Source organism: Mandrillus leucophaeus, unplaced genomic scaffold, assembly GCF_000951045.1.
Source record: "Mandrillus leucophaeus isolate KB7577 unplaced genomic scaffold, Mleu.le_1.0 Scaffold473, whole genome shotgun sequence".
Taxonomy (NCBI): Eukaryota; Metazoa; Chordata; class Mammalia; order Primates; family Cercopithecidae; genus Mandrillus; species Mandrillus leucophaeus.
Window position 1 is genome coordinate 623611 of NW_012105065.1, and position 26928 is coordinate 650538.

The 26928-nt window shown below is 35.9% G+C and overlaps 1 protein-coding gene across 2 annotated transcripts in view; it reads right to left on the minus strand.

Annotated features, from left to right (window-relative positions):
• The window catches only part of WDR17 (WD repeat domain 17), a 115041-nt gene extending 97767 nt beyond the window's left edge, over positions 1–17274 (minus strand). The window contains exon 1 of one of the 2 annotated variants that reach the window (XM_011995123.1): positions 17033–17274. The gene's annotated coding sequence lies outside the window, so the exon portion shown is untranslated. The remainder of the gene's footprint in view (positions 1–17032) is intronic. The other variant, XM_011995122.1, reaches the window with a different exon arrangement.
• Between the last annotated feature and the right edge of the window lie 9654 nt (positions 17275–26928).

Below are 26928 nucleotides of genomic sequence, written 5' to 3' on the forward strand. Positions count from 1 at the left end.
TGGATGAAACTCACAAATAATGAAAGAAGCCAGATATAAAAATAATACTGTATTCCATGAATACAAAGCACAAAAATGGACAATATTTATCTATTCTGCTAGTAGTATCCTTGGTGGTGGTAGTGAGTGCTGATAATGTTCTATTTATGCTTAAAAACAAAAATGAAAACAACCTAAGGGAAGAATTTCCTCTGGATGATACGTTTGTGTAGTATGAATCATAATCATCATAGTCAATGAATTCTTTTTAATGAATTACTCAGCCTCCATCTCCTGAAAATTTAACCAAAATTTCTAGCCAGAATCCCCAATTGTTCTAGTCTAAACATTAAAAAATCACTTGCATTAGGGTAATATAACAAGTCTAAAATGTCCCACATATGTCACAGTGCCTCATGAATAAAATATTATTAATTTTTAGAGTAAAAATTAGACTTCTAAGTTAATTGCTATTTAATCTAATTGGGTTTTCTAAGAAAATCTATTGAGCAGTTTCTTAAGTACATTTCATTTCTAAGAAATATAAATGCAGTATTTATTAAAATTCACAGAAAAACATTTTACTCTTTTATGAAAGTGGCTTGATGCAGCAGAAAAAGTATAATAAGCTGTTCAAAAGTATCTATATTTTTGGATAAGCTTGTATTTCCCCGTCTCAAATTCATCTTCATCTGTGCTATTTCCTAAGACTTAAAGTAAATAAATTCAAAATATTCTATGAAAAGCATTTTGTAAAATGCAGATGAATCTAACATTGGAGAAAATAATTTTTAAAATGGAAAGTACCTTACTTAAACACTACATTTCCACAAATTTTTGAAAACAAAAAGCATTAGGATTTACTGTTTGCATTAAGAGAAAAGGCATACTATTTTCAGCTCACCCTTTTTCTTCCATTTGGAACTTGGAAAGGAAGGCTGACACATGAGCAAATATCTTGAATCGTAAGGACAAGGGTTATACCAAAGAACAGTAGAACAGGAACTGTTAGATGTCTCAATCCTGGAAAACTTGGACTTTTAAGCCACTATAATGTTGCATTTCTCAGTCATGCAGCCAAACCTTAGGTCGACTCTTAGGTTGCCTATTTTCAAATCATATTTTACAAAGTGGAATTCTCAATTAGTCAATAATGTCAATTACTTACAGCCTTCTTAATTTCTCATCCTTAAATATGATTACCATGTTTCATCACCCGAGCATACATGGTTATTAAAATTTAGTCACTACTGTCTACAGTAATATAATAAGCAGAATTGGTGTCATTTTGCCTTACCAAATGTATTATTTGCCTATGTTTTTATCTCATTAATATCACATACTATTTAGTGAAAAAATTAATCCATATATATTTGTTGCATCATTTTATTTCATTCATGTTGGCACACAGTATAAATCATGGCCAGGAACTAAAGCCAGTTATTTAAGACACAAATTTAAACAAGAAGTAAACAAAGGAGAAAAAAAAAAAGCTGCTTCAAGAAACTTACAGCAGAAGAGCTAGACACACAGCAGACATAGATGTTGTCTAATCTACCAACAACCATTGTCACGTGTCTCTTTCCCTGACAACAAAGTCCCACATTCTTTTGGTGCAGGTGGAATTACACTGATCTCAGGGAGGAAAGGCTGTTTACCTACTCCTAGAAGGAGAATGATGATTGGTCTATGCCAGTCATAGTAATTTCATCATCCTTGGACAAGTAGAGGCCTAAGTGTGGGCATCTGATCCAGCTTCAGCTAAGGAGATACAAGTGGAAATCTATGGTGTTATTCTCCAGCCCTGCTGACTGGAACACTGATGTGATGCTGTCGCTGCAGCAGCTGTCTTGCATCCCCGAAGGAAAGGCCAAGAAAACTGCAGAGATGCTGCCGTTCTAACGGTATTGTTGTACCATCTTCAGGCCTCTTGTTATATGAAAAAAAAGGAAGTCTGTTTTAGTTGCTGATTTTCTGTTTATTTGCACTCGACTTCATTTCTAATAGACACAAATAAATGTATGAAACAATATGCAATAGCTGCTATAATACAGAATGAACACATACTTGGAGGAACATAAAGAAAAATGTGCCTATGATCTAGGTGGCCAAGAAGGCTGCATAAAAAAAAAAGTTGGGACTGGAACTTTGAGACAGAAATTATTTTTCTCTGCCTAAAGTATAATGGCACATAAAGAGAAGTAGTGGAACACGAGAATGAACAGACAGGCAGAGACAGAAGGATGGAAAGTCATGTAGATCGTGGTAAGAATTGTGGATTTTACTTTATAGGGGCTGGGGAGTCTTTGAAACATTTTCAACATGCTAATGATATTTTTAAATCACACAAAAATCCCATTTTGTGATTTACTAATATCATCCTGACATTATTTTGAAAAGGCCTCTGGGGGACATGGTGGCAAAACATATGCAAGTAGATGACAAGGACAGGGGTTGAACTAATAAACTAACTGGAAGCAAGGGAGAGGGAGAACTTAAGGAAGATTTGTCGACTTCTGCCTGACTGAATAGCTTAGCCCATTCATTGAGAGAGAGAATTCAGTAGGAGCACCAGGTCTGGGTAAAGCTCTATAAAGAGATATTGAATGCAAAATGTCAGTGCGACATGTAGGTGGAGATTCCTAAAATTAAAATACAGAAGTCTGGATAAGCATTTCATATACAATTTTGAGCAACACCAATGTCTGAGGGATAAGTACAGGAAACAAAAAAGAGGCTGAAAAGACAATTGAGCAGAGGTACAATAAATAAAAATAATAGAGAAATAATATGCTGAATGTCAAAGGAGAAAGTTCTCAAGCAGGTTAAATATTTCAGACAGGCCAAGTAAAGTTAAGACTGAAGTATCCATCCTGCATATGAGGGTTGAGAAACAGGTTGTTAATTAGCAAAATTAGTAAAACCCCCACTAGTCAAAGATCAGTCCTCATTTTACTTGCTACTTTAGCAGCAGTAGTTGCCACGTTGGACCACAGTTGAATCCACCCTCCTGAAACATCTCTTTCACTTGCCTTTTAGAAAAGTGCTTTCTTTTGGTTCCCCTACTACTTCAGTGCCTTCTCCCCATTCGCTTTTTTTAATCTTTTTGTTTTGATTCCTCATCATCTTTCTGAACTCCAAACTTTAGAACGTCCTAGGGATCAGTCGTTGGATCTCTTCTCCACACTGTTCTCTCCGTGATCCCATCCAGTTTTAGAAATTTAAATACCATATAAATTTACCCCCATGTTTTTATCTTGTGTATAATTCATATTTATAATTTCCTGTTTAACATCCCCACATGGATTTTAAATAGAATCTCACATTTAAGTTATTAAAAAAAAAACTTAACGATGTTCCCCACAAAATATGCTCCTAGTTATTTTTTTCTAATTCAGTAAATGGCCACCAATTTGACTACAGTAAATAGCTACTGACGACTGCTGCTATGGTTTGACTGCATCCCCTAAATTTCATGTGTTGGAAACTTAATCCCCAATGTGGCAGCACTGAAAGGTGGGGCCTTTAAAAAGTGATTAGATCATGAGGGTTCTGCCCTCGTGAACGAATTAATCCATTCATGGATTAATGAATTAGTGGCTCAATGGATTAGTATGTTATCATGGGAGGGGAAGTGGTGGCATTATAAGAATATGAAGAGACCTCAACAAGCATGTTAAGCATGTTAGCACACTCACCCCGCTCGCCTTGTGATTTCCCGCACTTCCTTTGGACTCTTCAGAGTCCCGACCAGCGGGAAGGCTCTTAGGCTCTTACCAGACGTGGCCTCTCGATCTTGGACTTCTTAGCCTCCATAGTGGTAAGAAACAAACTTATTTTCTTTACAAGTTACCCAGTTTCAGGTATTCTTTTGTAAGCAACAGAAAATGGATGAAGACAACTAGGTATAAAGAATAACTGATGTTTCCTTAATTTGATTTAATATGAATCTCCTTCTGGTGATAGAGACATTCCATTTGAGAAATGTATGAGTCTGTATGTGTATGTTGACATTTTAGTAAAGACTATGTGTAAATATTTAAAAGCATTAATAGAGACTATTTGCAGTACTGCTAATAAAAAACTGGGTTTTATTTTTCCAATTCTAATACATTTCTTATTAGTTTACATTTCATTACCTACTTACTTATTAAACAGCCCATGACAAAAGGAAATCAGTACATCAAAAAGATATCTCCACTCACATGTTTACGGCAGCACAGCAGCACTATAGCCAAAATATGGGATCAAACTTAAAGTCCATCAACAGATGAATGGATAAAGAAAATGTGGTATATATACACAATGAAACAATATTCAGCCATAAAAAAAAAAATGCTGCCATTCATGGTAACACAGATGAGCCTGGAAGACATGTTAAGTGAAATAAGCCAAGAACAGAAAGGTAAATAGTGCATGTTCTCACTCTTATGCAGAAGCTAAAAAAGTTGGTATCACACAACTAAAGAGTAGAATGCTGCTTATGAGAAGCCACGAAGAGTAGCAGCGTAGGTGAGATAAGAAAAGACGGATTAAATGTACAAAATTACAGCTATATAGAAGGAATAAGTTCTAGTGTTCTAAGCACTATAAGAAGACTACAGTTAATAGTTCCCAATACAAGACATGATAAATATTTGAATGTTCCCAATACAAGACATGATAAATATTTGCGGTGACAGATATACTATCCTGATTTGATTACTCTATATTGCACGTCTCATAAATATGTGCCCCATAAGTACATATAACTATGCTACAATGAACAAAATAAATTAATTAAAAAATGACAGAAAGCCCATGACAAAGATCAAAATATGAGTAGAATTGGAGAGATAAGCAGCAAAATACAATTTTAATTGAAAATTATTATACTTTTATATTCCAGTTGAGGAATTTTGTTCCCACAAGTTTCAAGATTCAAAGTTCTATTTTGTTTGTAAGTTCAATGTGCCTGAGTCATCTGTGCTATAGAGGCATACAAGTGTTCCAGGTTAAAATAGCATTTCTAGCAGATCCTGACAGAATCTCTTCCCACTTTCCACTTAAACACCATAATGAAGATTTGTTGTTTGCCTGCCCACCACCTCCATTCCCTTCTTTGTGCAATCACTACATTTGTATTTGATGACCCTCTCCTCTGCTTCAGTCCAGGTTTAGGTAAAATTCCAGTCCCTGAACTGGAGCAGGTGATTCCAGTCTATACTCATCATTTCCCTAGCCATTTTAATGGTTCAGTGATGGGAAAATAGCTCAAATGTGTTTATTTATTTATTTTTTATAAATGTTCAAACAGATTTATTTCTAATAGCCAAAAACTGAAAACCCAGTAACCATTAGTAGGCAAAGGAATTTTAAAAAGGACTGTATTCATATAATGGAATATTCTGCACCAATAAGAAGGAATGAACTAGTGATACATGCAACAAATGCATAAATATCAAGATAATTACACTGAGAATAATACAGACAAAAAGAGTATACAATGTATCATTCTATTTACAGAAAGTTCTAGAAAATGTAAACTAATATTTAGTGACAGAAAGCAATCAGTGTTTGCCTGGGTCAAATGTGTTTAATCTTGAAATTTAGGACTTTTATGGGCACTACTAGAAAAAGCAGCTTTCTCTTCTGTGGACTAAACCACAGAGAGTCTGAAATCAGAGAGGATATAAGTTATCTCACTATCATGAGCAGGTATGTAGAATTGCCTGAGGCTACTACCTGGAGTTTGAAAAAAGCCAGTACAGTAGAGAGGGGCTGAATCACAATGACATCAATTTAACACTGAAGCTAGTTATGAATGATACATACAATCGTCCAACTCTATCCTTAGATTCTTTTTTAGTTACATGAGCTAGTAAAGTGAGTGTATTTTCTGTTACCTACAGCTGGAAGAACCCTAATTGGCACTTACCACAGGAAAAATACACCAAAAAACTCACAGTCACACATAAAATAAGGTCTCAGCATCAACAACATTTTAATCTCGGAGGAATTTCCTCTAAACACTAAGGTACTATAATCGGCGTCATAGGTACCATATGAAAGGAACTATAGTGTCATAGGTGGACCATCCACAATGCTGCTAGAAATTGTAGAAGCCTTTCTCCCAGGACATATGTATAAATGTACATTGTCATTGCCTCATCAAATGCCCCCAATTTAGAAAAACAAGATCAATATCAACCAGAAAGTAACAGAGCTATTAAACCATGCATGGCCTCGGAGCTGTAGTACTGCCTTTCTCATTTCCATCATGTACCTTTTCTGTCCTTCTTCACTCAGTCCATGACCCCCGCCCTTATATTTACTCAGTGACTACGGCTCCTAGTTAAAACAAAAAAAAAAATTGGGAGAAAAAGTGAGGTAAGACAATAGTACTACACTCTAAGGAAGTGTAACTCTTCAGCAATATATTATAAGTGGAAGCAAAAAGTATTTTTATTTTTTTCATGTATTTCCCCATTGATTGAGTCAATGCAGAAAGGAGAAAATTCCATCTCAGGAAAAAAGAATCTACTAGATAATAGAGAGTCTGCTAGACAATGCCTATTAGATTAGGATATTGACATAAGATTTCTATCAATGTTGATATAAGAAGGAGATTTGACATTGATCACATAGTGATATAACTGATCCAGTATCTGAGAAGAAAATGTTTGGGGCCTGCAGAAACCTACACATTCTGTACTTTGGTAATCAACAGCCTATATGGGCCATCTCTCATTCAGGAGTAGGAATGAGCATACTATCAGCTAAGATAAAGAGTCTGCAGGATGAGATGGCTAAAATAATGATTATGAAAAAAAAAGACAATAGCAGAATAAAAATCTACATTAAAGAACAATAAAGAGCCGAACTGAAATTGCAAAAAAAAAAAAATAAATGATTCAGAGAACAAAGTGAAAAAACTCTTCCAAAACACTGGAAAATAGACATTTTTTTTTTTAATTTAGAGAGAAATTGAAAGACACAGTACACAAGGAAGGAAACTTCAAACTAAAATATTAAAAATATTTTTAGAAAAAGCTAAAGCACAAGTAAAAAAAACTACAGAAACAAAAACAACAATTTGAGATGTAGCCAAAAAAAAAAAAAAAAAAAAAACAGCAACAAAGACAACTCATTTACTGGGTTTAAAAAAAGACTCTAATTAGGCAGATCAAAAGTGCTTTTGTTTTAAGCAATATATATATTTTGCTTAAATATATAGGTACACATATTTGGCGTAAATATATATGTATGTATGTATGCATACAGTTAACTATCCATACCTAGGTATACTAAGGCAAATTCAAGGCTAATTTATTTCTTTACACTCTAATGAGCAACTAAGAATTTTGTAAAAATAGTACATACAAGTGGAAAAAAACAGATTGGCATCATTTTTCACCATTGCACAAAATTCCCAATTCAGTGATATAATAACTTTATTAAACTGAAGAACTATTGTGTTCTGGCTTTTTATTTTTTCTCTTTTTTGAGACCGGGTCCTGCTGCATCACTCAGGCTGGGGTGCAGTGTCTCGATCATAGCACACCCTCCCAAACTCCTGAGCTCAAGTGACCTTTTTGCTTCAGCCTCCCGAAATGAGACTACAGCATACACTAACACTTCTGGCTCATTTCTTTTTCTTTTTCTTTTTTTGTAGACATAGGGTGTCGCTATGTTGCCCAGACTGATCTTGAACTATCCTCAAGTGACCCTCCTGTCTCAGCCTCCCAAAATGCTGATCTCACTCTTCTATAAGTTGCCAAAGTATCATCCATATGTGAAGGGAAAACAAACAGAAAGACATTCTCATACTGGGAAGATTTAGAGGGCAATTTACACATGTATTCTTCTTTAAAAAGTACTTGAAAAAAATTACAGTCTTTTTAAAAATGAATCAAAACAAACAGCTCAAATATGAAAGTCAATGTAATTTTTAAAATGTATTAAGCAAAGAAACTGGAATATGGCTATGAAAATGCAAATGACAAAGTAATGACTGAAAGAGAAGACAGATAACCTAAAATGTTCATTATCAAAACTTTAAAATCATATATTGTTTTCCTAGGTACTAGAGCTGAGGAGAAGAATAAAAGAAAACAAAGATATGGTAAATTTCTCATTTAACAAAGGTAATCAATAGACACAATTTGTTTCCTGATATTTAGCGAAAAATCGACTCACAATGTTAGAAATTGACACAGTCATCTTATAATTAAAAAAACACGAAATTACAAAAATTATGAAATGAAATCTTGAATTTTACTATTTTTGTTAAAATATACCATAAAATTGAAAGAAAAAACTGGAAAAATATTAACATATACATAAAACATCTTAATATGAAAAGAGTAGTTATAAATCAATCATTTCATAAAGTCTACACAGTTAATTTAAAAGGCATGTCAGAGTTACATTTCTGCATTAAAAATTAATATATACATATATACACATACACATTAAAAGCTAAAAGAATATACAGTTCAAGGTAAATATTTGGCTATTTTGAGATGGTAAAATTCGGGGAAGTTTATTATTTCATTGACTTTTTAAACTTTCAGTAATCACTGCACAATTTACTCATTCACTCAATAAATATTTATTGAGCAATAACTATGTGCTAGGCAAGAACTGAAAAAAAAAAAAAAAGAGCATTAAAAAAAATCCTGCATGCTCAGAGCTTTTATTCTTGTAGCAGGGAATCACAAAATTAGCACGAGGGCTCGTGTATTTAATCCCAGGCTTGGGGAGGATAAGGTTGGAGAATCACTTGAGGCCAGGAGTTCAAGCCCAGCCTGGGCAACACAGCAAGAACCTGTATCTACAAAAACACAAAAATCAGCCAGGCGTGGTGCGTGTACCTCTAGTCCCAGCTACTCAGGAGGCTGAGGTGTGAGGACCACATGAGCCCAGGAAATCGAGGCTGCAGTGAGCTATGATCATGCCACTGCACTCTAGCCTGGATGACAAAGTGAGACTCTGTCATTTAAAAAAAAAAAAGGAAATCAGCAAAATGAATAATTATACATATATATATAAATATATATGTATATGTGTAATATATATCACAATTATCTTGAGTTATATATACACACACATACACACACACACACACACACACACACATATATACACACACACATCTCTCAAGATAATTTGTGGAATAGAGAAAAATAAAAATAATGGAGTGAAAAGGGAAAAGGAGTTCTGGAGACAGAGCTCACATTGTAATTTTTTTAAAAGATAGCATAGGAAGACCTCAAAGGTGATACCGAGCAGACATTTCAAGGAAAGCGAAATATAAAGACATCCGGTGAAAAAAAGCTTGCTAAAAAGAGGGAGCACAAAAATAAAGACTCTGAGATGTGTTTCTGGGAATGTCTGAGAAATCGTAAAAAAAATCAATAAAAGTACCTAAAAATGTCTATTCAAAGGTCAGAGTTATACCAGGATGCAGAGATTCAAGGTAGTTTTGTTAAACTCACTTTTATACACTTCTGAATTGTGTAATTTTTCTGTAATGGAAATGTATTGCCTTTATTACTAAAAAATAAAACCCTAAAAACATGTTGTTGAAATATCAGTGTTTAAAATGTAAATATACTATATGCTCAGAGCTATGCAAAAAATATGTCTTCTCATATAATCCATAGGTGCTTACTCTTTGGAAAACATCTGGAAAATGCAGAAAACTGAAAGGAATTTTTAAAAAATCATCCATTGGCCCACTAACTTGAGCTCTTCTTGTCTGAATTCATAATTCTAAATGAGCATTATTATCATTGTGATATATAGCATCATACATTATTAAGGATAAAGAGGATTTCAAAAGTCTCTTAATCAGTGTATCTCAAAGTGTGGTTCTCAAGTATTTCGCATCAGAATTGACTCAGACACTTGCTAAAAATGCAGAATTGTGAATCACATCCCAACTCTTATAAATGAGAACCTTGGAGTGGAGCTTTTCAATATCACTCTCAGACAATTTAAATGCACAGTAAGGCTTAAGAACTACTGGCCTAGTTCAATGACTATAAAGATGAGTTGGCAGAAAAACTGCCTCTGGTATCTTCTACTGACTGAAATTAATCTCTTAAATGTCTAGTTTACCTTTTACATGCTTGAGTTTGCCTGAGCATTTCTGAGTTAACCTTTTACATGCTTGGCAGGCAGTGTTAGCTAAGCATTCCCAATATACGTCAAATCATGATGTTCTTAAAAGCTTAGAAGACAAAATAGGTCACAAGTACAGTATTAGCCTACATTAAAATCCTGGATTAGGTAGCAAGTAGAGAAGAATAAGGTCATTATGGCAGTTCTAGTTTGGGCTCACAAAATGACCACTACACCAGTATGAATTCCATCTTGGTCAACAAAACACAGGAGTTATATGTAAGACCAAACACTGAACATCAAAAGAGCAAGACACTGACCCAAAGATATGGAAAGATGAATGGAGTTACCTTTATTATCTATTTCCATATACTTATTTTTATACTTTCCTCCATTTTAGCCATGAAAATGAAAATTATATGGATTTGAATCCTGGAACTAGACTTACCCAGATGCTTAGAGGATTACAGAAGCTTTTGTGCTGCAACATGGAAATAATTTTTGATTTGATCAAAGAAGTAATCCACCTCTACTTCAACAGGCTCATTCACATACTTTCAATGTGACCATTCTGAGAGAGTTATCCAAAGAATAATAGAAAAGGGAGAGGCCGGGCGTGGTGGCTCATGCCTGTAATCCCAGCACTTTGGAAGGCCAAGGCGGGCCGAGGTCAGAAGTTCGAGACCACTCTGACCAACATGGTGAAACCCCGTCTCTACTAAAAATACAAAAATTATCCAGGCATAATGGCGTGCGCCTGTAATCACAGGTACTTGGGAGGCTGAGGCTGGAGAATTGCTTGAATCCGGGAGGCGGAGGTAGCAATGAGCCTAGATCGTGCCATTGCACTCTAGTCTGGGCGACAGAGTGAGACTCTGTCTCCAAAAGAAAAAGAAAAAGAGAGAGAGAGAAAAGAAAAGGGAGAAATCACATATTTTCAAGTATAAACTCGGAATTTTTGAAGTAAATATTCCATTCAGAGAACACTATGAAAGGAAATAAGTAAATATTTGTCATAGAAAAGATACAAGATTATTTCTTCAATAGGGCGTGGCAAGAAAGTATACTCCTATTTTTATAAATAGAATCACTGCTCATTAAAAAAAAAAAAAAAAGACTTGAGGACCTCTGCCATAAATTGCTATGTAATCCCCAGGACCCTCGTTCCTCTTCTAATTAACCTGGTTTGTGAGTTGGGTTTTGCATGTTGAGTTTTTGAAGCAGGATGAGCCTTCATGCTTCTCTGTCTATCAAACTTAGGATTCCCCATATGGCAGAAAGTCACTTAATACTGGCATATTCATGTTCTGGGAAAAGGTGTTAAAAATTATTTTGGCAAGTCAATTTGGGAAAACCAGGAAAGAAAATCAAATGGACACTTAGAAGTTTGAATATCAAAACAAACAAACAAACAAACAAAAAACAGGGCCAGGCACAGAACCTCATGCAGACCAAGTTGGGTGGATCGCTTGAGCCCAGGAGTTCCAGACCAGCCTGGGCAACATAGTGAGATGTCTTCTCTACAAAAATTAAAAAAAAAAAAAAAAAAAAAATTAGCCAGGAGTGGTGGCACGTGCCTGTAGTCCCAACTACTCAGAAGGCTGATATGGGGGGATAGATTGAGCCTGAGAGTTCGAGGCTGCAGTGAGCCATGATCGCACCACTGCACTCCAGCAGGAGACCCTGTCTCAGAAGAAAAAAGAAAAGAAAAAAGAAGTGAAAAAATGGGAAAAAAGGGTCTACATAAAGTAACTAAACTAAAACCATCTTCCATATATGCATAATATATTGACAGAGACCTGAAATAAGTCTGATTTTAATTCGCTAAGTAAAGGGCTATATCACCCAAGGCAGGGCGCAGGCACAGATCTCATAGGTTGGTAATCTACATATTAGTCTGCCTAAGTCAAATACTATGCTCTTAGCCAACATAAAATTTCCCTTAAACATGAGCTAATGAATTAATTTTGAAGGTGAGATATTATGCCCAAAAAGCCACTATTGATATGTAAATTTTAATGAAACATATCCACTATTATATTTTCAGGAATAAATTCATTTACTTAGTACTTTATGGTACTTCCAAGTAAAGCTTCAGAAGTAGAATAGCACATGAACATTACAATCTCAAGAGGCAACCAAGTTGCCAAGAGACTTGATCGCCTGTTGAGCCAGTAATGTTCATGTACCATTCACCTGCACGGCATAAAGTACTCTGTAGCAGTACTTCTCAAACTCCACATTGCATAAGAATCACTTGGGGCTTGTTAAAACACAGATTCCTGAGCCCCTCCCTGAGAAATTCTGATCTGGTAGGGACCTGGCCTAAAGATATGTATATCTAACAAGGTCCCAAGAGATGCTTAGGCTGCTAGTCCAAGGCACACTTTGAGTAACAGTGCTATAAGTAGCATCTAGTACCAAAGTGGGAGAAAGCCTAGAAAACAAACGTATTCAACCTTACAGTTGTACCTAAGGGTAACCATAATCTTGGCTTCAGATATAACTTCCAAAAGCATCTTATTTCTAATATTCTTAACATTTAATTTTAGGCGTGATGGCTACTTATGTACCATGGAGTGCATTGGGATAAGACATTTCTAAGGTAACCACATCTCAAATCACAAACGACTTTGCAGCAAATCTTATTTTAGTGAGCAAACCAATACATTATATAAGTATTGGAAAAATAATTTTTAACTAGTATTTTAAGTAAACTTTCTATATGATGAGACCAAAACACGTGCGTATTGTTTGTTAACTACAACAATTATTTTAACCATGCGAAAATGATTTAGACTTTAATTATTTAAACTTCTGACTTAGTCACTTGAAGAAATATAATACATGAGAAAACCATGTTGGTGATCCATTCTGTAGCTCTTTAGGGAGGGAGCACAAAGATGAGTGTCACAGTCCAAGGTTCTAAGCCAGTTTTTCCCTTAAAAATTTTGCAAACATAATTTTTATGTGTTCAGTGTCCTCATTAAGAAAATAACGGTGTTAGAGTAACTGGTCTTAAGGATCCTTCTATCATAAATTCCGAAATGACCCTTTCAAACCTGTTTACCTTAAAAATAAAATGGTCCATAACTCGTTTCATTAAAAGCCACCCATAATATTTTATCTTAAAGAATCAAACGTAATTAAATGTCAGCTATTTCTTATTAACCAACTATTCATTTTTTGAGACTTCATGTGGAGCTGTTTGTATTGGATAATGAAGAGTTGTTTTTTTTTTTAATAGCACATTAAACATGAGTACTTCGTGTAATAAAAATTATTTTCTACTTTCCAATTTGAAAGTAAGTTTTTTTGTGTACGTGATATGAAATTGAACTTACTACACATCGCTGTGAATGAGTCTGCCTAGGATACTGGCACATGCTTACAGCTAAAAAAAAAATACATATGAAGAATCTTGAAGAAGAAAACAATAAACCCAAGCACAAGAAAAATTGTTTAAGGACCTCTACCTTGAGTTCTCCATCTCAGAACATCTGAATGTACAAAACAAGTATTGACTGTTATATCTTCACTGACATATGGAAATTTATTTCTTACACTTTTGCTAGAATTTATCTGAACATGACAATTATCAATCATCCTTATCATAGCAAATAACATTGTTAAATTACCTCCTGTATTATCTTAATTATAGATTTATATTACTGTCTATTTCTATGGTGCATTTTTAAAATTAGAATGTAGAATTATAGAATTTTATAAGAAGTTTACTGAACTACACATTGTAAGTACATTTAGCACAATAAAAAGTAAGACTTCTATCATTATATACAAAAATTATTTTACTCAAGTAGCTGATAATGTGACATCTGGAAGGCACGTGCCAGCTGTGGCTCCAACATCAAGTTCTTTTTTTTTCTTACAAAATCTAGCCTATTTGAAATGTTTGACTAGTCACTGAAGTGATACCTGTCTAGTCACTGAATTCAGATGAAAATAACCTGAACTGTGTCTTCTAAAGTGACAGCCCATGCTTTAAGTGGGAACTTTTCAAATCTTTCTAATTAATCATAATGGGAATTTTTCTTCTACTATACAAAGCGGATCATTTTATAGTGTTTCTACCAATTTTTATTACCAAAGTTGCAAGTCCTTAGTGAACATTATAAGTAAACTCAAATAAGAAAAATGCTTTTCTCTAGGTTTTGTTTCCTTATAGAACAGATTCTTTGGGAGAATTTCTAAAATTCTCTTCAGGTATCCATATCTAATTTCTTGCTCACAAATCTCAAGGAATAGTCTTATCAACAATGAAAAAATAATCACGATATTTTTTTAACAGGATAAAGCACAGTCTTGGATATTGAAAAGTACCAATCAAATCTTGAGTTTCATATGTTTCTGATACAAAAGAAAAGGAGCATGAATTAATAAGAAATTCCTTCCAGTATCATCTCTTTTTTTTTTTTTTTTGGACGGAGTCTTGCTCTGTCACCCAGGCTGGCGTGCAGGGGCACAGTCTCGGCTCACTACAACCTCCGCCTCCTGGGTTCAAGAGATTCTCATGCCTCAGCCTCCCAAGTAGCTGGGATTACAGACATGTGTCACCATGCCCAGCTAATTTTTGTGGGGTTTCACCATGTTGGTCAGGCTGGTCTCAAACTCCTGACCTCAGGAGATCCACCTGCCTCAGCCTCCCAAAGTGCCGGGATTACAGGTATGAGCCACCACGCCCGGCCTCTCCTCATATGATTTCTATAAATTAATATAATTTTGATGAAATCTCTGTTCCTGAAGACACACTGGAAGATACATGACTTCACTTTAATATTTCCATCTGTTCAATGGAACAGATATACAAAATGTAAAATGAGATAATTCAGCAGTTATCAAAAGAAGCAATGATGCTTGCATATACGTAATTATCATGAATGGCTGGGTAAACTCTAAGTATTCAGTATTACAATTCAGTAATCTGATCAAGGGTTACCTTTCTTGCATACATTAGATTTCAAAGAAATTCTGGAATACAGGACGAAAACGTGAATGCTTCAAAACTGTTAGAATTACATTTTAGTCTTCATTATTTAGGTAACAAAATTAGGTACTCTGGAGAATTTACACATTTCATTAATAGTGACAACCTAATAATTCATGTTGGACTTCTAGCATCCATCAGGGTAAAACAATAAAACAAACAAACAGAAACCTGTTCTTAAACTTCTCCCAGTAATTAAAAACCTGCCACTGGCCCTGCCTCTCCTTTCCCAGACTAAAGGATACAAGATAGAGTCTACAGAAAACAGCAACAACAAAAGCGCTCTAGCCGTAGTCTTCCCTATACTGGGGACACTGTTTTTCTGACCTAAATTAATTTATGGCTTTCTAATCTATGGGATTATTATGTGACTAATGAGTAACTTAAAAATATTCAGAACACCACTATTTATCATTAGAAATAAGAAGAATAAAGAATGGTAAAACTTTCAAGTAAGCATATTTAACATCTTCAGATGTCCACAGTTCTTTAAGCAGTTCTATTAATATCAACACAAGAGAAAGTCAGAGTAATGTAAACAATAACATTCAACCAGTTATTTTTACATAATTAAGTTTGTGGAACTCAAGAGCTTTACTTTCCATATATTCCCTTTGAAATAGGTCATTGCTTTAAAACTTCCCAGGAACTCTAAAGCTACCATTTGTAACATTAATCTCCAAACAATCCAGTAAAGGATGTATCCTAAAATATTAATGAATTGACAATTTTTCAAAAGCACTTAATAACTACATTTAATTTTAGATCACAGGAGGGGAAAGGTTCTCAGACCACCTATCTCAGATGTCTGCCTTCAAAACAGTTAGATATAACTATATCCATTTTCTTGAACACTTAGGCCAGTGAGGCAGAATCTCAAAAGGATGTAAGAGTGCTTTCTCCAAAGAGTTTGTAATCACCACCCGCCCAGCATCAGCTCCTGGCAAGCAGGGTAATGATAAGGCATAAATCTACAAATAAATTAATGCTTAAACTCTTCCGGACTTCAAATTTATAAATTCTCATAAATTCACTGTCATTTATTTTCTAATTTCTACAACGCAGAAATGTTATTACAGTGCTAAGAATGGCAACTATAACCTCACATTGTTGGACTTTGGCCGTTTCGTATCCTTTTATAATGAACTTGTGTTTTTTGATAGTTTTCTCTAAAGGATATTTACGAAAGATTCAGAAATGCAATATCTCTCTTCAAACCCTTGTTAAATATACATAGTATGTATATATATATATTAACATGCAAAATAACTTATTTTTGATACATGGTCGGACTTTTCATTACTTTTCATTCAAATCAATTGCTTTTAATTAATATAGTAAAAAAGTCTCCTTAAATTGTTTGTTCCTTTCAATCTTTGCAAGTAAAACAAGTCTGTTTTTGGAGAGGGGAGGACAGCAAAGATTCTGTTTTACGATCTACTTAATACATAGTATACCTGTCTTACATCCAATACCTTTTTTTTTTTTTTCTGGAATACATTTCCTTTTTACTCAAACCTTTCTTAGTACAACCCTACTAATAAGACCATCTTCAAAGGGTTACCGTAAATGATCTATACAGAAGTGTCTGGCCGGCGGAGGGATGAGAACAGCAATCTACGCTCTAGACATATACTTAATAGCCATAAAAATAAAACAATGTCCCTCGAAATGTCCATAGTTTACACTGCAATGGTAGTTTAGATACATAAATATTCGCTGTTGGCTGTGCCTTGTAAGAATCAGGTGTGTGGCTCTAAAATCAAGGGGATTATCTCATTAGGCACCACGGTATGCAAAGTCCTGCAGGACGTACATCACCCTGGTCCGCGACCACAAGGCGGTCAGAGCCCCTCTCGCATGACGGCGCGACAGTTCAAGCATCACCCTCTTCAAGCCTGAGCTTGCCTTGGTATCTCTGCGGCCCCACCGGCTTCTTACCTGGAGGAGGAGGCGGCTGTAGAAGCGGACAGAGAAAGGTGCTGAAGCCGGCCGGCGCAGCTGCGGGGCTAGCACCGCCAACGCGCGGACCCGCCCCGCCCTCCCGGCCTGCTCCGCCCGGGCTCCCGGGGGCGGGGCGGCCGGGCCCGCGGGCTCCGCGGGGCGGGGAAGCGGGCTCCGCAAGCCCCAGAGCGGAGCCACGATGTAAGGCGCCGCGAGCCGGGCTCTCCAGGGTCTGCCCCGGATGCCCACGTGACAGCCACACTGGTCGCTGATTGGAGCATCCTGGAGGGAGAGGCGGAAGCGGCTCGTGACCCCGGGAGACTAGGCTGAGGGAGTTGGTTACCTGGCAACAGGGAAAGTGTGCTGAAGACGCAGCTCCTCCGTGCTGGAGCGAGTCTTTGGGCAGAGGGTTTGCATTGAGGCTGAAAGTGCAGGAAAACAGTGAACCACCAGCGTTGTCACCACCTAACACATTTTATAGCGAGTCTGCACTTTCTAGGAAAATGAGTCAAATATACAATAAGTCAGTCATCCTGTCTCCTTCTTGGAGAACCTAGAGGAGGGGCTTGAACTATTGCCTGGAATGTGAGTACAGAATGCTGTCTCGCCTGCACTTCATTACTGTCTGATTGGGCCCAAGAAGGTCTGTGGGAGAGCTCAGTGGATAAGATTATTTATATTAATGGAGTTGCACGTGGTTAATATATCTGCCTTCACAAAACTGACATTTTCCCCGTGGGATCTGGTTGAATGGAAATGCTGGATGTTGTCATTCCTACCGGATTCTTCACATCTCCGAAATATCTTCACTACCTGTGGCCTTTATCCAACACACGAGAGAGAATAAGCCTCCATATACTCGAAATAAAGTGTATTTAATGACATCTATCGAGAATTAATTTTACTCCACTCTAAATAGTTAATAAACGAATGGTCGACCTCAACCAGAGAAAGTCCTTGGACCTAATTCCTACCCTCCTATGCAGTAAATTTTAAAGTTCTTTTTTCCAAAGTATTCTCTGCAGAGACGACTACCTACCACAGCACTCAATATCCTATATTGTAAATTAAAATTTACTTAAATGTTGGATTTCCATATAAAAAATAAACTTGTTAAAGCTAAACTCAGTTCTTACAACTCCGTCCCCTATATTCTAACAAAGTGTCTGATGAATAGCAGGTCTTCAGTAAATGCTTGATGGATAGATGGATAAAGAAAGAAAGAAATTAGCACATAATCTACCAGAGAAAGTATAAGGGCAACAGCTAAATATAACTCGATGTGTTAAGTACTGAAATAGGGTTACATAAAAGTGCTATGAAATGACTTCAGATGAGGGAGGCAGAACTTTTTCTTCCAAGGTATTCAGGGAAACTTTTCAATACAGTTAGTATTTGAGCAGGAACTTATAAATAGGTAGAATTTCACCTGATAAAAAAAGGGGAAAGTGTATACTATGCAGCAGGAGCAACATTGCCAAAAGCATAAAGTGGGAAAAAATGAAAGACTGATGTAACTAAATTTGATGTTTTTGCCTTCTCCAGAGTTGGGGATGTGAATCCAAAGATATGAAGGAAGATGGAAATTGGCAAAAGACTATACTAGAAAAATAAGAAAACTAGATTGGGAAAGATGCAGACTTCTATATATGGGTTAGGCTTTAACCTCTAAATCAAAGGAAGAGGTTGAAGTTTATAAAATCAGTGCTTTTTCATCAAGAAAGACACCTTGGAAACATTGGAGATACTTGGGGTGCAGGGAGATGAAGAGCATGGTCTGTTAGGAGAAAAATTCAGTAGTTCATGTGAAAAGATGCTGATGACCTGAGTTAAGACAATGAAAATAAGAATAGCAAAGAGGGAAAAATCACAAGAAACATTTCTGTGAAAGCAGACTATAGTTTTCATTTGTGACTGATATTTGCTAGGAATAGTGCTGAATAGTCAATGGTGTACATGAAGAGAAAATGTTGTTGAAGATACAATGTCTAGCTTGGTCCATCGATTGGACGGAAAAAATCTTTTCTGTTTATTTTGCTCATAATGGCTCCAGCTCTCCAGTTAAGAAACATAAAACTGGCCGGGCGCGGTGTTTCACGCCTGTAATCCCAGCACTTCGGAAGGCCGAGGTGGGCGGATCACCTGAGGGCAGGAGTTTGAGACCAGCCTGGCCAACATGGTGAAACCCCGTTCCTACTAAAAATACAAAAATTAGCCGGGTGCGGTGGCGGGCGCCTGTAGTCCCAGCTACTCCGGAGGCTGAGGCAGGAGAATGGCGGGAACCCGGGAGGTGGAGCTTACAGTGAGCCAAGATTGCACCACTGGACAAGCGTGAGACTCCATCTAAAAAAAAAAAAAAAAAAAAAGAAAAAAAGAAAAAAGAAAGAAAGAAACATAAAATTGAATGAGAAAACTGAAATTATCTGGTTGTGCACTCATAATTTAAAGATGAAGATATTTAAATCTCCAGCAGATTTTGATAGAATTATCCCCGTCTCCCAGTTCAGTACTCTTATTCCTTTACCATAATTTAGTTAATTCCTTTTGAAAAGTAGATTTAAATAATCACAACTATAGTTAGATTAGATCTAGAGGAGCAATATACCTAATTTATAAAAAAGATCTCTTTACTTTGATTTTTTATTCTTTTATTCAAAAAGTATTTAATGTCATACACTCACCTCACAAAGAAAAAATTGTCAGTCACTTAGGCTGACTGACATTTTCAGGACAATCATTAGTTGTTAACACTGAGTACCTGGAGTTCTTCATGATTACATTTAAAAGCAGAGCTATTAGGGAAGCCAAATGACTCCAGTCAAATTCATCTTCAAGCATAGACATGTTCTATGAGTGCACTGGCTTTGAAAAGGGTGTTCAATGCAATTTAATGTGGCAAATGCCCTTTTAATATATATTCTGGGTGATAAATCAACAAGAAAAAAACTTCTCATACTAAAAGTTTAGAAAAATTTAGCCAAAAAGACTTGAGAGTCACCTGACTGAAAAGCCATCTCACAGTATTTTTAATGTAAAAATTGTAAGTGAGCAGAAACAAGTATAACAGAAAAAAAAATTAAACTAATGTGCAGTAAATAGTGAACTAAATACTTAAAAAAATTACTGTATGTAAAAACACTTAAAATTGATATTTAAATATTTATTCTATTTTTCACTTCTAAAATTTTCATCGAACCTGTATGAGAGTTGTTAATTCTACCCGTAATGTATTTATCACTTGTCTTTTCCTAGGTTGAATCTCTTTGTCCCTTTGTGCTGAGTTCTGTATGACTCTCAGTACCATATTTCAATTTATGAATATTTTCTTCAAATAGTTTCAAAGTGATGATCCTGGCTCCTGCCCAGCCTCATATGAGACATTTAGGTTCCATTTTTCAGCTTAGGCTAATTCTCATCTACTCTTACTTGATTTGGATTTGGGATCCGAAAGATTTACGGTTTTAGCTTTACACTCATTATATTTAAGCCACAAATGTGCTTATTAAATTTTTGACTGAGAGTTAACAACTTTAATATTCCAATTTTCAAAAGCAAAATTCCCCAACCTCCCTGAATGTTAATTTATTCCCAGGAAAATGTTTTTATATCTTTACATAAATTTTGCATATTAATTGAGAGGGATCATCTTTGAAATTCCCATAGAATCCACTGACTCTGAGTAACAAATCCCTACTCTGTTAGTTTCTGTGACACTGTTTCTCTTTGTGCAACTAGAAATGCCTTGCCTTTGACAATATAACCATTTTTACAAACTGAGTTTCATACTAATGGATCCTTTTGATTTTCTCTTTCACTTACCTTTTTCTTTAGTTCAGTTGATTTTATGTATAGTAATAAAGAGCATGGTGTTTTCATTCAGTCATCTGCTGAAGTTAGATTGCACTGGTTTGAGAGAAAACTGTTAACATTTTTTAGGAATTTTGCCATTCGTTATTAAACACATCTGTTCTTAAAATTAAATTATATAAATGGATAATTAAACTAATTAAATTAAAATCAAGGTAATAAATACTCAAAACATATCACTTGTTAATTATTGACTAGTGTTTTATCCATGCTTTAGAGGTTATTTATGTTTATTGGAACTGTATGGTACAAATACTGTATAATAATGTACATTTCTTCCTAACTTATTCAGTGATGTCACATCGATAGCTTGAAATTGGTAGCTTGAAGTTGATGTGTTTACTGTCATGGGTGATCAATGACTATCTAGGCCAGTGGCATCAGGATAAGAAGAAATTACCAAGACAGTTGTAGATAAAAAGGCAGATTTATTGGAGAAGGTATGAAAATACTTCACAAGGGTGCAATGGGCAGACCAGCAAAAGAGGAGCTGACTTCAAGGAGACAAAAGCTTGCTGAGGATTTTATAGAATGGTGCTTGTGCTGTGCACTGAAAAGGGCTTTGTGCAGTACTTATAATGCCAAGGTTTCTAACTTTCATTTTTCTATCAGCTGTGGGTCTAGTGATAGCTGGGCACAGAAAGGTTGTGAGTTGTTTGTGCAGGAGGGCTACGCGTCCTGGATCGTGAAGAAAGGCAGGCTTATAGCTTGTCTGCTTTCTCTTTCCTTTCTCTTGGTCCTACCAGCCCGACCCCTTTTCCCTTATTAGGACTCCACATTTACACCTTGAAATTCAGCAAATGTGAGAAATCAGGGCATGATTCGTGGTGTTGATAACTGTCTCGACCCACCCTGCTTCATTAAGTAGCTACTAGCAAAACATGGCTATTTAAATTTGCATTAATTAAAATGAAATAACTAAAAATTCAGCTCTTCAATGATAGTACTTAATACTTCAAGTACTCAGTAGTCTCAGGTAGCTAAGTGGTTACTGTATCAAACCGAGCAGGTAGAGAACATTTTCAATATACCAGAAAGTTTCATTGGTAAATTCTGGTTTGCTTCAGGAGTCAGAAACCTTTTTCTGTTAGGAGCCAGAGCCTCAATATTTTGGACTTTAGAGCTATATGGTCTGTGTCACAACTACTCAACTTTGCTAGGACGGAGATTTTATATAGTGTGAAAGCTGTTATAGCCAATACATAAATGAATGGGTGTGGCTGTGTTCCAAAAAAAAACTTTATTTGCAAAAACAGGAGGCAAGCTGTATTCAACTTAAGGCTATAATAGTTCTGCAGTCTCTGGTATAAAATTCAGAAAATGATGGAGAAACTATAAATAATGCAATTTAACTTTAAAGTTTGTTGTGTCTATTATTGTTACATTAAAAATCCCACAAAAACTGAGGAATTTTTTTTAATATTCAAAAACTGTTATTCAATCCTGCAAATAAGTTGTTCAGGCCAATGGTGAATGAGTGAAGTTTCTATATATGCCTTCATTGTTTCTTTACTGTCTTACTCATTAACATAAAAAAATCAACATTAATGTCAATTGCAACCACAATTTCAATACAAATACAAGAGTTTGGCAAATATTAATGAAAGTATTCTGTGAAAATCACTTTGCTATATGGAATATAAAATAAAGAATATAATATATTATCATACATAAATTGTGTGGGGCATATTTTATATCAATAAAATTAATAATAAATTTGTTTACATACATATACGTATACATTTTTTTTTTAGAGAGTAGGTTGTTAAACGTTTACTACCACATCATAAGAACGCACCTGAATTTATCTAAAAATGTGACACACGAATGCTTATGAATCTTGGTGTTTCAAAGTCATCTGTCTATGTATTTATCTACTCTCCCCGTAGTCTCTCTGTCATGGCCTTCAGAATGTACTACTCATTTCCAGCTGTGGAGATTATAAAGAATAGATGATCTCAGCTGCTGTGATTTGAATCCACCATCATCACATTTATGCCAAAACCACACTTCACTATATACAAATTTTATCTCAATAGTTATTTTTTGACCTTCACAAAAAACTAATTTTCCCCAGTTAGTATTCAAATATCCCAATAGTATACAATTAGTGCATCAGACTGAAAGAAAATTATGAAGATACTTTTTTAAAAACATGGAAAATGCTATTTGAACATACATTAGTATTGAATATTGGGAGTTAATAGAAATCATGGTAAAATTAATTACTCTTGTTTATTTGGACAGCCACCTGAGCTTATATCATTATCAGATTGATATTAAATAATAATTTATTTTTAGCATGTATATCCCATATGGAAATTGTTTTGGTATAAGGTACATACAACATTTATCTGAGATAGACATTCTGACTCCCTAAATCTAAAACTCTCCAATGTGGACATTCAATTCATATATGTGTGTGTATGTATATTCTACTATCTGTGCATTTAAACAAAATTTATCAAAGCCTTATAAATAGAATGGAAGAAGTACATATAATAGACTGAAACTATGCAAAAGACTAAGCCAAACTAAAAATAAAGCAAAGTTCAGATATTTGGTTCTAGAAAATATGCCTTAGGCCATTTTGCTATGAAAACAAGGTAATATGTTGCTACGAACGGGAGTCTCACATGAAGCAATTTGCTGAAGATATTTCAGAAGACTTTGGGCCCCAAGACACGGGTTTTAATTCTTTAAGAATGACTGCCAGCACTAATTCTTCATCCAAACTTTTAATCTTTTAGTGACACCAGGTTGAAGGGTAGTTTTCACTTGTTTTAAAAAGCCTAAGATCATAAACAATGATAGGTAAAAACCTAGCCTTCATAAAATCCTGTTCAAAATGTGGGAAATTTTTCATGACATTTTAGAAGCAGTTGTAAATCTCAGAGGATTTCATTTGTGTTATTGTATTCCCAATTCATAGCCATCTTGCCAAAAAGAAAATAAAAGAAAAACCCCTAAATATATATTTTATGAAATATTGAAGCAGTGTGTGTTGCATGATGTTTTTCTGGATGGCAAGTGATGGATTTTATAATCTAGAATTTTTTCAAGGAGCAGAACAGGTTAAATTAATGAAATTATATCATATTTTCTTACATGTGACCTTCCACATTACCTTGTACCTATGCCATCCTGACCCCATCACTATATTTTACTCTTGTTTTTCTTAGGAGAATGAAAGAGAAATAAGAAAGCAGCTCACCCAAATTTGCTTCTGGAGAAATTAATACTGAAATGTAAAAGAAAATTATCAAAAGGACAGTGTAGCCTCAGTACCTAAGTAAATAAGCAAGTAATTCAGTAAATGTCTAATATTTGCCACTCAGATAAGTTGCTTTATTAGATGAATTTTAAAAACTCTAACCTTATGTTTAATAAATTAATACTTAAGGAGATGGTTATATTTAGGTTTTCAACCTCTACATTAAATAATAATTTACTTTTAAGTTGAAATATAGAGGGAGATCATGAGGAAAGATCCTGAGGGATTAATGTATAAGTATCCTCTAATTCTTCCATTACTAGAGCATTTTAGTATAGTTGTTTTTGCTAAACAAAGGGACTTTTCTCTCCAGTTCATGAAAGCATGGTTAAATTTTGAGAGATTTCTTTTTCAATCAATATGTCATTTCCCCAGTTAGAAGCATTTTACACACATATGAGGGAATCAAGCAGATGTCATAAGCAGTTCAAATGAAAATTCCAGACCTCACGAATGTGTATGTTATGTAAATGAATATTTGTTTTTATTTTTATTCATTTATTTATTTATTTATTTTTTGAGATGGAGTCTCACTCTGTCGCCCAGACTGGAGTGCAGTGGCGCAATCTTGCTCACTGCAACCTCTGCCTCCCGGGTTCAAGCGACTCTCCTGCCTCCACCTCCCAAGTAGCTGGGATTACAGGCACCTGCCACCATGCCCGGCTAAATTTTTTTGTATTTTTAGTAGAGATGGGGTTTCACTGTGATCTCGATCTCCTGACCTCATGATCCTCTGCCTCGGCCTCCCAAAGTGCTGGGATTACAGGCATGAGCCACGGCACCCAGCCATAAATGAATATTTAAATGAATTTCAAATGAAGGCAGAAACTGTTTTGGGAGGAGAAGGGGTAAGTCAGTTAAGTCTCTACCACACAGGTAAAATTTAATGTATCTATCAGATCTACAATTTTAAAAAAGCAAAACAACTAAAGATCATGTACAGGGCTAGAATCGGACAGCAGAAGGGTGCGCTATAGTCAGTGCATACAATTCCATGTCTTTTCAACACATTACCTTGCTGATGTTTGGGGAGCTAGCTCTGAATACAGAGCATACTCATTGAGTTGGCAAATATGTAGACTTTAAATTTAATTGACTTGATTTTTAACCAACATCACATATAGGTTTACCCCATGTGGGGAAATAAAAAGATAATCTTAGGGTATAAGGAGACTGCCATAGTTTTCAAGGCTTGGGTTAAAATAGCACGTTGGCATGATAATAAACTACAAACATCTCATAGTCTCATAGTTATCAAGACATTAAAAGAGGATTTTAGGCCTGGCTGGCACGGTGGCTCATGCCTGTAATCTCAGCACTTTGGGAGACTGAGGCAGGCAGATCACCAGGTCAGGAGTTCGAGACCACCCTGGCCAACATGGTGAAACCTCATCTCTACCAAAAATACAAAAAAATTAACCAAGCATGGAGGCAGGTGCCTGTAATCCCAGCTACTTGTGAGGCTGAGGCAGGAGAATCGCTTGAACCTGAGAGCTGGAGCTTGCAGTGAGCCGAGAGCACACCACTGCACTGCAGCCTCGGTGACAGCAAGACTCCATCTCAAAAAAAAAAAACAACAGGATTTTAGAGACAAGCTCTTGCTCTGTTACCCAGGGTGTAGTGCAGTGATGCAATCATAGCTCACTGTAGCTTCAATCTTCTAGACTCAAAGGGTCCTCCTGCCTCAGCCTCCTGAGAAGCTAGCACTAGAGGCACACAATATCACACCTGGCTTCCTTTTTTTTTTCTTCTTCTTCTTTTGCTAGAGACAGGATCTTGCTGCCCAGGCTGGTCTGGAACTCTTGTACACCAGCGATTCTCCCACTTCAGTCTCCTGAGCTGAGATTACAGGCATGAGGTACTGCAGCTGGCCCTAAAATCTCTATTGTCAAATTTATAGTGGTACTTAGCTGAGATTTTGTTGTTGTTGCTGTTGGGGAAGAGAGGCAGGGAGCAGAGAGGACTATACTGTGATTATTCTCTATATAATGGGAAAAATAATAACCTTAATATAAAATATTGGGGTAATTCTTTGCTTCGTTATGGTGTAAAAATAGACGAATAGAAGTTTAAAAATAAGGTTTCTGGTATTATCTGATATAGTGTATAGACTTCTTAGCATTACAATCCTAACTTTTCTAATGATTTTTAAGTAACAAACAAATTTCAACTGCCACTAGATGACACTATTTCATCCTCAGAGTAAATGTAGAAGTTGATTTCTCTTCCGTTGGTGGCCTTGAAGGAAATGCAAGTTCTGCCAGGCCAGGCTTGATTCTGAGCCCCTTGATTTGATCCTATTTGCTCACTCATAAAGCTGCATTCAGACCCACAGTTACAACCAGTTGCTTTTCCAAAGCTCAAATGCTATAGTGATTATGACAGCTATGATTCCACCTCGCTATTGGGAGACAAACCAATGAAACAAAAGCATTAGTCGTCCTCTCTTTCAGAGTCACCTTGCTTAGTGCTGCGCCTATTTGTAAACCAGTGGCTTGGACTTATGTCTCTGCTGGACTGTCTCCCCAGAAGTTCTCCTGCCATTGCTTTCCATTCTACTGAGGCCACTGCCTGGAAAGTATGGGCATGGTCTCCCCGGTGGAACGTTGCTCCTTCTCTGAAAGCGGTAGTGGGAGAGTGAATACGAAGCAGTCATAGCTTTTTTGACCCTTTATATTTTACACCTGCACCACTCAATGCTGAAGGGAACATCAAACTTTCCGAAGGATTGGTGAAACAAAGGATCTATAAG